The sequence below is a fragment of the Sinohyriopsis cumingii genome, unplaced genomic scaffold, assembly GCF_028554795.1.
Source record: "Sinohyriopsis cumingii isolate HCF-2022 unplaced genomic scaffold, ASM2855479v2 utg000066l, whole genome shotgun sequence".
NCBI lineage: Eukaryota > Metazoa > Mollusca > Bivalvia > Unionida > Unionidae > Sinohyriopsis > Sinohyriopsis cumingii.
Genome location: NW_028315866.1, coordinates 188,592 through 205,871, shown reverse-complemented (window position 1 = coordinate 205,871; position 17,280 = coordinate 188,592). Strand labels below are relative to the sequence as shown.

At 33.6% G+C, this 17,280-nt stretch overlaps 2 non-coding genes across 2 annotated transcripts; both read left to right on the top strand.

Moving 5' to 3' along the window:
- The first annotated feature begins 3,546 nt into the window (after window positions 1-3,546).
- Window positions 3,547-3,630, top strand: Trnal-cag (transfer RNA leucine (anticodon CAG)). The gene has a single exon. It is a non-coding gene; the product is annotated as a tRNA-Leu (tRNA).
- A 6,808-nt stretch (window positions 3,631-10,438) lies between these two features.
- Trnal-cag (transfer RNA leucine (anticodon CAG)) lies at window positions 10,439-10,522 on the top strand. Its single transcript has one exon. It is a non-coding gene; the product is annotated as a tRNA-Leu (tRNA).
- Window positions 10,523-17,280: the final 6,758 nt, after the last annotated feature.

Here is a 17,280-nt window from a genome sequence, read left to right as displayed (position 1 = left end):
GGGAGAGATATTGCTGATACTATAGTCACTGTAAGAGATATTATAGATATGGTTGAGAGAGACAATCTTGAGGGATATATCTTAAAAATTGATCAAGAAAAAGCGTTTGACAGAGTTTGCCACTCATATTTGATTTCTGTGTTACGAAAGTTCGGTTTTGGTGACAATTTTATTCAGTGGATAAAGATATTTTATAATGAAATTAAAAGTAGTGTTAAATGCAATGGTCATCTAACGAAACCCTTTTTAATTAAAAATTCAGTCAGACAAGGTTGTCCTATATCAGCAATGTTATATGTATTAGCAGCAGAACCCTTAGGACTCGCTATCAAAGCAAATCCCACTATCAAAGGTATTCCACTCCCACTGTCTAGTAATACAAGTAAAGTTTTTCAACATGCAGATGATACAACCTTGACATTAGCGGACACACAATCCATTAATCAATCTTTTAATGTACTTGACTTGTATTGTAAAGGATCTGGTGCAAAGGTGAACAAGGAAAAGACAGAACTTCTGTGTATTGGATCTGGTAAACTTACTGATGATTATTGCAAACAATTACAAATTCAAATGTGTGATCAAGTCATCTTAATTTTGGGAGCTTATGTGGGAAAATGTGCAAAGTTATGTGAGCAACTGAACTGGAATGATAGATTGTCTAAAATTAAAAACTTATTGCAACTGTGGTCACAGAGATATTTGACAATACAAGGAAAAGTAACAGTTGTTAATAACTTATTAGTTTCTAGAGTATTGTACATAGTGTCAGTTCAGCCTCTTCCTGATATGATTGCTGATGAATTGAAGCAATTATTTCTCAGATTTATCTGGTCAGGAAAGTCCCATTTGGTTCACTATTATACAATAATTGGTGATAAGCGAAATGGCGGACTACAGTTAACTGATATAAAGATGAAAATGTATGCATTCAGACTAAAATTTTTAAAAAGATACTTTGATGTGAATTGCCATGCTATGTGGAAAAATACCTTTGATCACTTTTTATCTACTGTCCTGAACATGAGGTTGACCAAAGAGTTGTTTCTCATGTCTTTAAATAAGCAACAATTGAATACCCTACCTATATTTTACAGAGAAATGTTTCATGCATGGGAAAAACTTAGAAATAATATCGATACAAATATTGATGTGAGGAATGTTTTTGAACAACCTCTCTTTTTAAATCCTAATATTACATGTGCTGGTAAAACGTTGTTTTTCGCAGAATTTATAGAAGCAGGAATTGTTCGTGTTCAGGATATTACATATGAATTTGTACCTGGAATACTACCTTATAGAGCTATTCCAGAAATGATATACAAATCAAATTCTGAGATCAAAACAGATAAGATAAAAAAAGACTATAATTGCATAATAGAAAGTATACCATTAGGCTGGAGAAATATTGTTGCAACAGAGTCAAAACCCACTGTAACCAATGGGAGAAATAATATGTTTCTCAGAGTTGATACAAAATTATATGACCTCTGTTTATGTACAACACAACTATTTTACAAGCTTTTATGTACGTTGATTTTTCAAGAACCAGCTTCTGTTTCCTTTTGGAGTAAGATATTTAGTTTGGAAAAGCATAAATACTGGAAATTGATACACCTACCTTTCAAGACCCCAGATTGTATAGATTTGGATTATAGAATAATGCACAATCGAATATTTACAAAAGAGAGACTAAAATACTATGGCAAAATTGATAATGACTCATGTCCAGTGTGCCAGTTGGAAACAGAGGATTTATTTCACATGTTTTTGAAATGTCCTGAATTAAGCTCTTTTAAGAATTATATTGTATATATAGTTGAGATTCTTTTTAAAAATTGTAGAGTTGGTGTTCTCAATAGCACTTCTCTTGAACAAATGCTCATGATAGGATATAACAAAGAAACAAAATCAGTAAATAGTTATTTTTTGAACTACATTCTGAGCATTGCTCGATTGTGCATTTACAAAAGAAGAAACATTATGTCTTTATTAGGGAAACAAATAGACATCGAAAGATTGTTCCAATATTTGACTAGAAAATATATATTATATGCGTATCAACATTACAAAGACAAAAATCAGACTTTGATTACGAAGTATTTTGTAAAAGATAATCCTTTAATGAGAATAGAAGAGGATAAAGTGTTTATTACATTGTAGAATCATTGTTTTGTACTATAACATTACACAATAAAATTTTAGAATCATTGTTCTGTAATATAGCTTAACAAAATACTATTGTAGAATCATTGTTTTGTAATATAGCATTACAAAATACTATTGTAGAACCATTATTTTGTAATATAGCATTACAAACTACTATGTACATACTGACTGTATATTTTTAACTTTTATACTGTACAAAGCGTTTTTGAATAAAGAAAGAAAAAAAAAAAAAAAGGCGATGCGTTCAGGTCGCAGTCGGGTCTTCCCGGCGTGGGTTCGAATCCCACTTCTGACAAACTGTTCTTTTGTCATAGAGCAGTATCTCTTATGACTCTAAAATAGAAAACATCAATCTTACAGCGTTCATGTATGCTGGCATATAACAGCTGTTTTAGTTAAATATGCTTTTCTGGCCCTTCAAATGTATTAACTTGTTATCCTCTCTCTCTCTCTCTCTCTCTCTCTCTCTCTCTCTCTCTCTCTCTCTAACACACACACACACACACACACATATAGACACACACACACATACAAATCTCACGGATATCTACAGACGGGAAAGCGATACTACCTGCATGAGTGTTTCACTCACATTCATTCGAGTCCCAAAAAGGTTACCTTTTTATTCTTTATGCTCAAACAGTTATAATAAGCACAAGGTATTATCGAGAGGAGAAGTTTATCTCTTGTATGTTAATGAGAAATTGTCATTTTTATATAAGTACCCGCTGGCGCTATATTACCGCGATTCACAAACAAGATGCCCATCTATCCACTGCCTGTCTAATTATATACGTCCACCTACCCTTCCCCCCCCCCACACACACACACCATCTCTCTCTCTCTCTCTCTCTCTCTCTCTCTCTCTCTCTCTCTTTATGGATGTATGCATACATAATATAACATTGTTCAATAACGCTTACCTGTTACATTGGAGGTTTTCACTGTTCCTTCATATTTCAATTGTTCTCTATTACTTAACATTTGCATTTGTCTCTATCATTTAATGTATCCTTTCCACTGTATTTCTAAGAGATAAGGTGCAGAAAACTAATGGATAGATCAGGATGGACAAGCGGTCTAAGATGATGCATTCAAATTACAGTAGAATCCCTCCCTCATCGACTTCTCTGCAAGGAAAACATTAATAACTTTGTAGTTAATGTTATCATTATTAGAGGCACAATATACAAGTACAAAGATAAAAATATAGATGATGGGAGATTATCCTGTGCTGTTACAAAATCTTTGTTGTTACAAAATCTTACTATTTATTCAATTAGTCGATGATTCTAGGCCTCAACGAGTCCTATTCAGTATGCTGACCTATACGCCCTTCAATCTCTCTATGTGCACTCGGATCTTTGCAATGCATATGTCAGGATGGCCGAGCGGTCTAAGGCGCTGCGTTCAGGTCGCAGTCGGGTCTTCCCGGCGTGGGTTCGAATCCCACTTCTGACAAACTGTTCTTTTGTCATAGAGCAGTATCTTTTATGACTCTAAAATAGAGACTTCCGGTTATGACATCAGAAGGAAAACACGTTTGATGATCGCTCCGTGAATTTTCAAGTTTTTTTCCTTTAATAGACATTTTTGCTGTTTTAATTTGTTACAGGTACGTTGATAAGATTTGTTTGATCGCATTCATATATAAGTGAGATATATTTTGAGTGTGTGGATAACTTTATCCACCACACAAAAAAATTTTTTCTGTGACAATGAATACAAAGCCTGGTCGTGCTGCACGTGCAGCACAAGGAGCTGACTCACACTCTAATGACACCAGTGGAATAGCTAACAATAAGAATGGCATGTCGAGTAACATCGATAGACAGACAGGAGCTTCTCGTCGTTTTGGGAAAGAATGTACCGTGGTGATTGATGTAAAGGATGTGAAGAAAATAAAGGCAAGTGATATTGTTAGAAGTGTAGAAGAATTAACCGGAGATATGTCGGTCTATGCAGTTGTGCCCAAAGGTGCAAATTTGTATGAGGTCACACTACCGAGTAAGGAAGTAGCATATAATACCTTGTGTGGAATTGATATTGGAAGTGAACACTTTGATTGTACTCTTTTATATTCAGACACTATTATTGTGTCAATTCTTCATTTACCAGCATACATCACAGATGATGATATAAGTATGAAGCTCGGTGAATACGGAGTAGAACTTCTTTCTCCCATTCAACGCAGATATTATCCTGGAACTAGTGTGGCTGATGGGACTCGTTATGTCAAATGTAAATTTCCACAGCAGGTAAAATCCTTGCCTTACAGTCTGAAATTTCAGACTGTCAATGGTCAACAATACTTTAGAGTATTACACAATAATCAAGTTAAGGTATGTTCTAGATGTCTTGATCCGGGACATGTTATAAAAGACTGCCCTGATTTTGTATGCTACAAGTGTGGGGAGCAAGGCCATGTAGCAAAAAATTGCACAAGGTAAAGATGTGAAAGTTGTGGAAGTTTTCCTCTTATGTGTACATGCAGGATATGCGACAAATGCCACAAAGAGGCGCAAACATGTATGTGTTACAGAGAGGCCATTACAGGCATTCATTCGCAAGTTGATGATGATATGAGGGAAGACATATTGGAGTTACAGAGTGACGAAGATGATAAAGAAGAAATTGAGAATGCAAAAAAAGATAATGAGAGTGGAGAAAGTGGGGAAGAAAAAGAAAGAATTGGAGTTGATATGACCAATGTAGAAATAGAATCTGAGGAAGTAAACAACAATCATACAATTGGAGATGGATCGGGGACAGATTCAGATGATGACAGGAAGATGGCTGCAGACGTTGTTGAAAGATCAAACGAATCACGTACATGTCAAGAAAACGGTACTAATATCGAAAATTTCAAAGTAGTACAAAGGAGAAGGAGAAGGTTTAATCCAGTACCTAATATGAAGATGAATAGCATGCGACGAACACCTATGAAGAAATGATCAAACACTCAACATTTTTTAATACTTTCAATACACTCATCATAATCATGGCTTTAAATATTGTATCTCTAAATGTAAATGGCTTGCGTAATTTGAATAAACTAAAGTCTGTTTTAGAAATATTTAAAGAGAAAAGAGGCCATATTTTATTATTGCAAGAAACCTTTTGGGATGATGAGTTTGTTGAAAGTATTAGAGAAAATGAGATTTGGAATGGTGACATATTTTATAGTAATGCTGACATTAGGAGGACAGGTGTTGCTGTTTTAGTAGTGAGAGAATTGAGAAATCAGGTGACACAAGAAATGATTGAAAAGGGTAGGATTTTACATCTTAAAATAGCTATGGATGATAAAGTGATTGATTTAATCAATATTTATGCTCCAAATGTTGTGAAGGAAAAGTTTAACTTTTTCATGAAGCTAAATACATATTTACATAACAGTACTAGTGATAGCACTATCCTGGCTGGTGATTTTAATACAACTTTAGCAGGTATTGATCGACATAACAAAGCCTTACATATTGATGATGTAGCAATGCGTGAACTTTATAAAATTATTCATGATAGGAATATTACCGATTTATGGAGATCACGAAATCCTAGTACTCGTAGTTTCTCCAGAAAACAAGTTGTACTAGGCGAAATGAAGCAGAGTAGAATAGATTATTTTTTGATTTCCTCAAAATTGCACTCCAATGTGCAAAATATTTATTATGCAGATACATCCTTTAGTGATCATTCTTTTGTATACCTTAAACTAAATACCTGCAAAGTGGAAACAGGGCCCGGATTATGGATATTAAATAACAATGTTCTTTTTGAGGAAAAATATGTACAAAGAGTGAAATAAATTCTTACCGAGGGAAAAACTGACGAAATGTATTTCAGTGAACCACTCATTTGGTGGGATAATGTAAAATACAAAATTAAAAAATTTTCCCAAGTATACTGTACAAGAAGAAATAAGGAAAGATTACAAGAATACTTTACATTGCAAAATAAATTAAAATCATTTTCAGAAAAAGTCGCAAATAAAGAACCATATGACATTAACAAATATGAAGAACTAAAACATCAGCTAAGTGACTATGAAACTGATTTTTGTCGGGGGTGCTATATTGAGATCTAAGGCCAAATGGGCAATTGAAAGCGATAGAAATACTAAATATTTTCTAAATCTTGAGAAATATCGACACAACAAAAATGTAATCAATGAATTGATTGATGATGATGGTGTAATTATTTCAAATACAAGCGGAATCTTAGATGAAATACATCAGTTTTATAGTCATTTATATTCTTCGGTAACTGTTGATGATAATTGTACTGATTCACTTTTAAATTTTGTAAACTGTTCTGTATCTGATGAGGATAAAGATATGTGTGATGCCATAATAACAGTTGATGAAATACATACAGCTATAAAAGGGATGGCTAAAAATAAAAGCCCCGGCCCGGACGGATTGACAGTAGAGTGGTATTGTAAATTTTATGATTGTATATATGATATTCTGTTGCACATCTTTCAGAGTGTTAAGAATGACAATATTATGTCGAGATCAATGAGATTTGGGGTTATATCACTTATTTATAAAAATAAGGGGGATAATAGAAGATTGCAAAATTGGCGTCCTATCAGTTTACTTAATGTAGATTATAAAATTTTGGCAAGGATTTTGTCTACACGTTTAAAAATGGTATTACCCAAAATTATTTCTCAAACTCAGACATGTTGTATAGTTGGGAGAGATATTGCTGATACTATAGTCACTGTAAGAGATATTATAGATATGGTTGAGAGAGACAATCTTGAGGGATATATCTTAAAAATTGATCAAGAAAAAGCGTTTGACAGAGTTTGCCACTCATATTTGATTTCTGTGTTACGAAAGTTCGGTTTTGGTGACAATTTTATTCAGTGGATAAAGATATTTTATAATGAAATTAAAAGTAGTGTTAAATGCAATGGTCATCTAACGAAACCCTTTTTAATTAAAAATTCAGTCAGACAAGGTTGTCCTATATCAGCAATGTTATATGTATTAGCAGCAGAACCCTTAGGACTCGCTATCAAAGCAAATCCCACTATCAAAGGTATTCCACTCCCACTGTCTAGTAATACAAGTAAAGTTTTTCAACATGCAGATGATACATCCTTGACATTAGCGGACACACAATCCATTAATCAATCTTTTAATGTACTTGACTTGTATTGTAAAGGATCTGGTGCAAAGGTGAACAAGGAAAAGACAGAACTTCTGTGTATTGGATCTGGTAAACTTACTGATGATTATTGCAAACAATTACAAATTCAAATGTGTGATCAAGTCATCTTAATTTTGGGAGCTTATGTGGGAAAATGTGCAAAGTTATGTGAGCAACTGAACTGGAATGATAGATTGTCTAAAATTAAAAACTTATTGCAACTGTGGTCACAGAGATATTTGACAATACAAGGAAAAGTAACAGTTGTTAATAACTTATTAGTTTCTAGAGTATTGTACATAGTGTCAGTTCAGCCTCTTCCTGATATGATTGCTGATGAATTGAAGCAATTATTTCTCAGATTTATCTGGTCAGGAAAGTCCCATTTGGTTCACTATTATACAATAATTGGTGATAAGCGAAATGGCGGACTACAGTTAACTGATATAAAGATGAAAATGTATGCATTCAGACTAAAATTTTTAAAAAGATACTTTGATGTGAATTGCCATGCTATGTGGAAAAATACCTTTGATCACTTTTTATCTACTGTCCTGAACATGAGGTTGACCAAAGAGTTGTTTCTCATGTCTTTAAATAAGCAACAATTGAATACCCTACCTATATTTTACAGAGAAATGTTTCATGCATGGGAAAAACTTAGAAATAATATCGATACAAATATTGATGTGAGGAATGTTTTTGAACAACCTCTCTTTTTAAATCCTAATATTACATGTGCTGGTAAAACGTTGTTTTTCGCAGAATTTATAGAAGCAGGAATTGTTCGTGTTCAGGATATTACATATGAATTTGTACCTGGAATACTACCTTATAGAGCTATTCCAGAAATGATATACAAATCAAATTCTGAGATCAAAACAGATAAGATAAAAAAAGACTATAATTGCATAATAGAAAGTATACCATTAGGCTGGAGAAATATTGTTGCAACAGAGTCAAAACCCACTGTAACCAATGGGAGAAATAATATGTTTCTCAGAGTTGATACAAAATTATATGACCTCTGTTTATGTACAACACAACTATTTTACAAGCTTTTATGTACGTTGATTTTTCAAGAACCAGCTTCTGTTTCCTTTTGGAGTAAGATATTTAGTTTGGAAAAGCATAAATACTGGAAATTGATACACCTACCTTTCAAGACCCCAGATTGTATAGATTTGGATTATAGAATAATGCACAATCGAATATTTACAAAAGAGAGACTAAAATACTATGGCAAAATTGATAATGACTCATGTCCAGTGTGCCAGTTGGAAACAGAGGATTTATTTCACATGTTTTTGAAATGTCCTGAATTAAGCTCTTTTAAGAATTATATTGTATATATAGTTGAGATTCTTTTTAAAAATTGTAGAGTTGGTGTTCTCAATAGCACTTCTCTTGAACAAATGCTCATGATAGGATATAACAAAGAAACAAAATCAGTAAATAGTTATTTTTTGAACTACATTCTGAGCATTGCTCGATTGTGCATTTACAAAAGAAGAAACATTATGTCTTTATTAGGGAAACAAATAGACATCGAAAGATTGTTCCAATATTTGACTAGAAAATATATATTATATGCGTATCAACATTACAAAGACAAAAATCAGACTTTGATTACGAAGTATTTTGTAAAAGATAATCCTTTAATGAGAATAGAAGAGGATAAAGTGTTTATTACATTGTAGAATCATTGTTTTGTACTATAACATTACACAATAAAATTTTAGAATCATTGTTCTGTAATATAGCTTAACAAAATACTATTGTAGAATCATTGTTTTGTAATATAGCATTACAAAATACTATTGTAGAACCATTATTTTGTAATATAGCATTACAAACTACTATGTACATACTGACTGTATATTTTTAACTTTTATACTGTACAAAGCGTTTTTGAATAAAGAAAGAAAAAAAAAAAAAAGGCGATGCGTTCAGGTCGCAGTCGGGTCTTCCCGGCGTGGGTTCGAATCCCACTTCTGACAAACTGTTCTTTTGTCATAGAGCAGTATCTCTTATGACTCTAAAATAGAAAACATCAATCTTACAGCGTTCATGTATGCTGGCATATAACAGCTGTTTTAGTTAAATATGCTTTTCTGGCCCTTCAAATGTATTAACTTGTTATCCTCTCTCTCTCTCTCTCTCTCTCTCTCTCTCTCTCTCTCTCTCTCTCTCTCTAACACACACACACACACACACACATATAGACACACACACACATACAAATCTCACGGATATCTACAGACGGGAAAGCGATACTACCTGCATGAGTGTTTCACTCACATTCATTCGAGTCCCAAAAAGGTTACCTTTTTATTCTTTATGCTCAAACAGTTATAATAAGCACAAGGTATTATCGAGAGGAGAAGTTTATCTCTTGTATGTTAATGAGAAATTGTCATTTTTATATAAGTACCCGCTGGCGCTATATTCCCGCGATTCACAAACAAGATGCCCATCTATCCACTGCCTGTCTAATTATATACGTCCACCTACCCTTCCCCCCCCCCACACACACACACCATCTCTCTCTCTCTCTCTCTCTCTCTCTCTCTCTCTCTCTCTCTCTCTCTCTCTCTCTCTCTCTTTATGGATGTATGCATACATAATATAACATTGTTCAATAACGCTTACCTGTTACATTGGAGGTTTTCACTGTTCCTTCATATTTCAATTGTTCTCTATTACTTAACATTTGCATTTGTCTCTATCATTTAATGTATCCTTTCCACTGTATTTCTAAGAGATAAGGTGCAGAAAACTAATGGATAGATCAGGATGGACAAGCGGTCTAAGATGATGCATTCAAATTACAGTAGAATCCCTCCCTCATCGACTTCTCTGCAAGGAAAACATTAATAACTTTGTAGTTAATGTTATCATTATTAGAGGCACAATATACAAGTACAAAGATAAAAATATAGATGATGGGAGATTATCCTGTGCTGTTACAAAATCTTTGTTGTTACAAAATCTTACTATTTATTCAATTAGTCGATGATTCTAGGCCTCAACGAGTCCTATTCAGTATGCTGACCTATACGCCCTTCAATCTCTCTATGTGCACTCGGATCTTTGCAATGCATATGTCAGGATGGCCGAGCGGTCTAAGGCGCTGCGTTCAGGTCGCAGTCGGGTCTTCCCGGCGTGGGTTCGAATCCCACTTCTGACAAACTGTTCTTTTGTCATAGAGCAGTATCTTTTATGACTCTAAAATAGAGACTTCCGGTTATGACATCAGAAGGAAAACACGTTTGATGATCGCTCCGTGAATTTTCAAGTTTTTTTCCTTTAATAGACATTTTTGCTGTTTTAATTTGTTACAGGTACGTTGATAAGATTTGTTTGATCGCATTCATATATAAGTGAGATATATTTTGAGTGTGTGGATAACTTTATCCACCACACAAAAAATTTTTTTCTGTGACAATGAATACAAAGCCTGGTCGTGCTGCACGTGCAGCACAAGGAGCTGACTCACACTCTAATGACACCAGTGGAATAGCTAACAATAAGAATGGCATGTCGAGTAACATCGATAGACAGACAGGAGCTTCTCGTCGTTTTGGGAAAGAATGTACCGTGGTGATTGATGTAAAGGATGTGAAGAAAATAAAGGCAAGTGATATTGTTAGAAGTGTAGAAGAATTAACCGGAGATATGTCGGTCTATGCAGTTGTGCCCAAAGGTGCAAATTTGTATGAGGTCACACTACCGAGTAAGGAAGTAGCATATAATACCTTGTGTGGAATTGATATTGGAAGTGAACACTTTGATTGTACTCTTTTATATTCAGACACTATTATTGTGTCAATTCTTCATTTACCAGCATACATCACAGATGATGATATAAGTATGAAGCTCGGTGAATACGGAGTAGAACTTCTTTCTCCCATTCAACGCAGATATTATCCTGGAACTAGTGTGGCTGATGGGACTCGTTATGTCAAATGTAAATTTCCACAGCAGGTAAAATCCTTGCCTTACAGTCTGAAATTTCAGACTGTCAATGGTCAACAATACTTTAGAGTATTACACAATAATCAAGTTAAGGTATGTTCTAGATGTCTTGATCCGGGACATGTTATAAAAGACTGCCCTGATTTTGTATGCTACAAGTGTGGGGAGCAAGGCCATGTAGCAAAAAATTGCACAAGGTAAAGATGTGAAAGTTGTGGAAGTTTTCCTCTTATGTGTACATGCAGGATATGCGACAAATGCCACAAAGAGGCGCAAACATGTATGTGTTACAGAGAGGCCATTACAGGCATTCATTCGCAAGTTGATGATGATATGAGGGAAGACATATTGGAGTTACAGAGTGACGAAGATGATAAAGAAGAAATTGAGAATGCAAAAAAAGATAATGAGAGTGGAGAAAGTGGGGAAGAAAAAGAAAGAATTGGAGTTGATATGACCAATGTAGAAATAGAATCTGAGGAAGTAAACAACAATCATACAATTGGAGATGGATCGGGGACAGATTCAGATGATGACAGGAAGATGGCTGCAGACGTTGTTGAAAGATCAAACGAATCACGTACATGTCAAGAAAACGGTACTAATATCGAAAATTTCAAAGTAGTACAAAGGAGAAGGAGAAGGTTTAATCCAGTACCTAATATGAAGATGAATAGCATGCGACGAACACCTATGAAGAAATGATCAAACACTCAACATTTTTTAATACTTTCAATACACTCATCATAATCATGGCTTTAAATATTGTATCTCTAAATGTAAATGGCTTGCGTAATTTGAATAAACTAAAGTCTGTTTTAGAAATATTTAAAGAGAAAAGAGGCCATATTTTATTATTGCAAGAAACCTTTTGGGATGATGAGTTTGTTGAAAGTATTAGAGAAAATGAGATTTGGAATGGTGACATATTTTATAGTAATGCTGACATTAGGAGGACAGGTGTTGCTGTTTTAGTAGTGAGAGAATTGAGAAATCAGGTGACACAAGAAATGATTGAAAAGGGTAGGATTTTACATCTTAAAATAGCTATGGATGATAAAGTGATTGATTTAATCAATATTTATGCTCCAAATGTTGTGAAGGAAAAGTTTAACTTTTTCATGAAGCTAAATACATATTTACATAACAGTACTAGTGATAGCACTATCCTGGCTGGTGATTTTAATACAACTTTAGCAGGTATTGATCGACATAACAAAGCCTTACATATTGATGATGTAGCAATGCGTGAACTTTATAAAATTATTCATGATAGGAATATTACCGATTTATGGAGATCACGAAATCCTAGTACTCGTAGTTTCTCCAGAAAACAAGTTGTACTAGGCGAAATGAAGCAGAGTAGAATAGATTATTTTTTGATTTCCTCAAAATTGCACTCCAATGTGCAAAATATTTATTATGCAGATACATCCTTTAGTGATCATTCTTTTGTATACCTTAAACTAAATACCTGCAAAGTGGAAACAGGGCCCGGATTATGGATATTAAATAACAATGTTCTTTTTGAGGAAAAATATGTACAAAGAGTGAAATAAATTCTTACCGAGGGAAAAACTGACGAAATGTATTTCAGTGAACCACTCATTTGGTGGGATAATGTAAAATACAAAATTAAAAAATTTTCCCAAGTATACTGTACAAGAAGAAATAAGGAAAGATTACAAGAATACTTTACATTGCAAAATAAATTAAAATCATTTTCAGAAAAAGTCGCAAATAAAGAACCATATGACATTAACAAATATGAAGAACTAAAACATCAGCTAAGTGACTATGAAACTGATTTTTGTCGGGGGTGCTATATTGAGATCTAAGGCCAAATGGGCAATTGAAAGCGATAGAAATACTAAATATTTTCTAAATCTTGAGAAATATCGACACAACAAAAATGTAATCAATGAATTGATTGATGATGATGGTGTAATTATTTCAAATACAAGCGGAATCTTAGATGAAATACATCAGTTTTATAGTCATTTATATTCTTCGGTAACTGTTGATGATAATTGTACTGATTCACTTTTAAATTTTGTAAACTGTTCTGTATCTGATGAGGATAAAGATATGTGTGATGCCATAATAACAGTTGATGAAATACATACAGCTATAAAAGGGATGGCTAAAAATAAAAGCCCCGGCCCGGACGGATTGACAGTAGAGTGGTATTGTAAATTTTATGATTGTATATATGATATTCTGTTGCACATCTTTCAGAGTGTTAAGAATGACAATATTATGTCGAGATCAATGAGATTTGGGGTTATATCACTTATTTATAAAAATAAGGGGGATAATAGAAGATTGCAAAATTGGCGTCCTATCAGTTTACTTAATGTAGATTATAAAATTTTGGCAAGGATTTTGTCTACACGTTTAAAAATGGTATTACCCAAAATTATTTCTCAAACTCAGACATGTTGTATAGTTGGGAGAGATATTGCTGATACTATAGTCACTGTAAGAGATATTATAGATATGGTTGAGAGAGACAATCTTGAGGGATATATCTTAAAAATTGATCAAGAAAAAGCGTTTGACAGAGTTTGCCACTCATATTTGATTTCTGTGTTACGAAAGTTCGGTTTTGGTGACAATTTTATTCAGTGGATAAAGATATTTTATAATGAAATTAAAAGTAGTGTTAAATGCAATGGTCATCTAACGAAACCCTTTTTAATTAAAAATTCAGTCAGACAAGGTTGTCCTATATCAGCAATGTTATATGTATTAGCAGCAGAACCCTTAGGACTCGCTATCAAAGCAAATCCCACTATCAAAGGTATTCCACTCCCACTGTCTAGTAATACAAGTAAAGTTTTTCAACATGCAGATGATACAACCTTGACATTAGCGGACACACAATCCATTAATCAATCTTTTAATGTACTTGACTTGTATTGTAAAGGATCTGGTGCAAAGGTGAACAAGGAAAAGACAGAACTTCTGTGTATTGGATCTGGTAAACTTACTGATGATTATTGCAAACAATTACAAATTCAAATGTGTGATCAAGTCATCTTAATTTTGGGAGCTTATGTGGGAAAATGTGCAAAGTTATGTGAGCAACTGAACTGGAATGATAGATTGTCTAAAATTAAAAACTTATTGCAACTGTGGTCACAGAGATATTTGACAATACAAGGAAAAGTAACAGTTGTTAATAACTTATTAGTTTCTAGAGTATTGTACATAGTGTCAGTTCAGCCTCTTCCTGATATGATTGCTGATGAATTGAAGCAATTATTTCTCAGATTTATCTGGTCAGGAAAGTCCCATTTGGTTCACTATTATACAATAATTGGTGATAAGCGAAATGGCGGACTACAGTTAACTGATATAAAGATGAAAATGTATGCATTCAGACTAAAATTTTTAAAAAGATACTTTGATGTGAATTGCCATGCTATGTGGAAAAATACCTTTGATCACTTTTTATCTACTGTCCTGAACATGAGGTTGACCAAAGAGTTGTTTCTCATGTCTTTAAATAAGCAACAATTGAATACCCTACCTATATTTTACAGAGGAATGTTTCATGCATGGGAAAAACTTAGTAATAATATCGATACAAATATTGATGTGAGGAATGTTTTTGAACAACCTCTCTTTTTAAATCCTAATATTACATGTGCTGGTAAAACGTTGTTTTTCGCAGAATTTATAGAAGCAGGAATTGTTCGTGTTCAGGATATTACATATGAATTTGTACCTGGAATACTACCTTATAGAGCTATTCCAGAAATGATATACAAATCAAATTCTGAGATCAAAACAGATAAGATAAAAATAGACTATAATTGCATAATAGAAAGTATACCATTAGGCTGGAGAAATATTGTTGCAACAGAGTCAAAACCCACTGTAACCAATGGGAGAAATAATATGTTTCTCAGAGTTGATACAAAATTATATGACCTCTGTTTATGTACAACACAACTATTTTACAAGCTTTTATGTACGTTGATTTTTCAAGAACCAGCTTCTGTTTCCTTTTGGAGTAAGATATTTAGTTTGGAAAAGCATAAATACTGGAAATTGATACACCTACCTTTCAAGACCCCAGATTGTATAGATTTGGATTATAGAATAATGCACAATCGAATATTTACAAAAGAGAGACTAAAATACTATGGCAAAATTGATAATGACTCATGTCCAGTGTGCCAGTTGGAAACAGAGGATTTATTTCACATGTTTTTGAAATGTCCTGAATTAAGCTCTTTTAAGAATTATATTGTATATATAGTTGAGATTCTTTTTAAAAATTGTAGAGTTGGTGTTCTCAATAGCACTTCTCTTGAACAAATGCTCATGATAGGATATAACAAAGAAACAAAATCAGTAAATAGTTATTTTTTGAACTACATTCTGAGCATTGCTCGATTGTGCATTTACAAAAGAAGAAACATTATGTCTTTATTAGGGAAACAAATAGACATCGAAAGATTGTTCCAATATTTGACTAGAAAATATATATTATATGCGTATCAACATTACAAAGACAAAAATCAGACTTTGATTACGAAGTATTTTGTAAAAGATAATCCTTTAATGAGAATAGAAGAGGATAAAGTGTTTATTACATTGTAGAATCATTGTTTTGTACTATAACATTACACAATAAAATTTTAGAATCATTGTTCTGTAATATAGCTTAACAAAATACTATTGTAGAATCATTGTTTTGTAATATAGCATTACAAAATACTATTGTAGAACCATTATTTTGTAATATAGCATTACAAACTACTATGTACATACTGACTGTATATTTTTAACTTTTATACTGTACAAAGCGTTTTTGAATAAAGAAAGAAAAAAAAAAAAAAAGGCGATGCGTTCAGGTCGCAGTCGGGTCTTCCCGGCGTGGGTTCGAATCCCACTTCTGACAAACTGTTCTTTTGTCATAGAGCAGTATCTCTTATGACTCTAAAATAGAAAACATCAATCTTACAGCGTTCATGTATGCTGGCATATAACAGCTGTTTTAGTTAAATATGCTTTTCTGGCCCTTCAAATGTATTAACTTGTTATCCTCTCTCTCTCTCTCTCTCTCTCTCTCTCTCTCTCTCTCTCTCTCTAACACACACACACACACACACACATATAGACACACACACACATACAAATCTCACGGATATCTACAGACGGGAAAGCGATACTACCTGCATGAGTGTTTCACTCACATTCATTCGAGTCCCAAAAAGGTTACCTTTTTATTCTTTATGCTCAAACAGTTATAATAAGCACAAGGTATTATCGAGAGGAGAAGTTTATCTCTTGTATGTTAATGAGAAATTGTCATTTTTATATAAGTACCCGCTGGCGCTATATTCCCGCGATTCACAAACAAGATGCCCATCTATCCACTGCCTGTCTAATTATATACGTCCACCTACCCTTCCCCCCCCCCCACACACACACACCATCTCTCTCTCTCTCTCTCTCTCTCTCTCTCTCTCTCTCTCTCTCTCTATGGATGTATGCATACATAATATAACATTGTTCAATAACGCTTACCTGTTACATTGGAGGTTTTCACTGTTCCTTCATATTTCAATTGTTCTCTATTACTTAACATTTGCATTTGTCTCTATCATTTAATGTATCCTTTCCACTGTATTTCTAAGAGATAAGGTGCAGAAAACTAATGGATAGATCAGGATGGACAAGCGGTCTAAGATGATGCATTCAAATTACAGTAGAATCCCTCCCTCATCGACTTCTCTGCAAGGAAAACATTAATAACTTTGTAGTTAATGTTATCATTATTAGAGGCACAATATACAAGTACAAAGATAAAAATATAGATGATGGGAGATTATCCTGTGCTGTTACAAAATCTTTGTTGTTACAAAATCTTACTATTTATTCAATTAGTCGATGATTCTAGGCCTCAACGAGTCCTATTCAGTATGCTGACCTATACGCCCTTCAGTCTCTCTA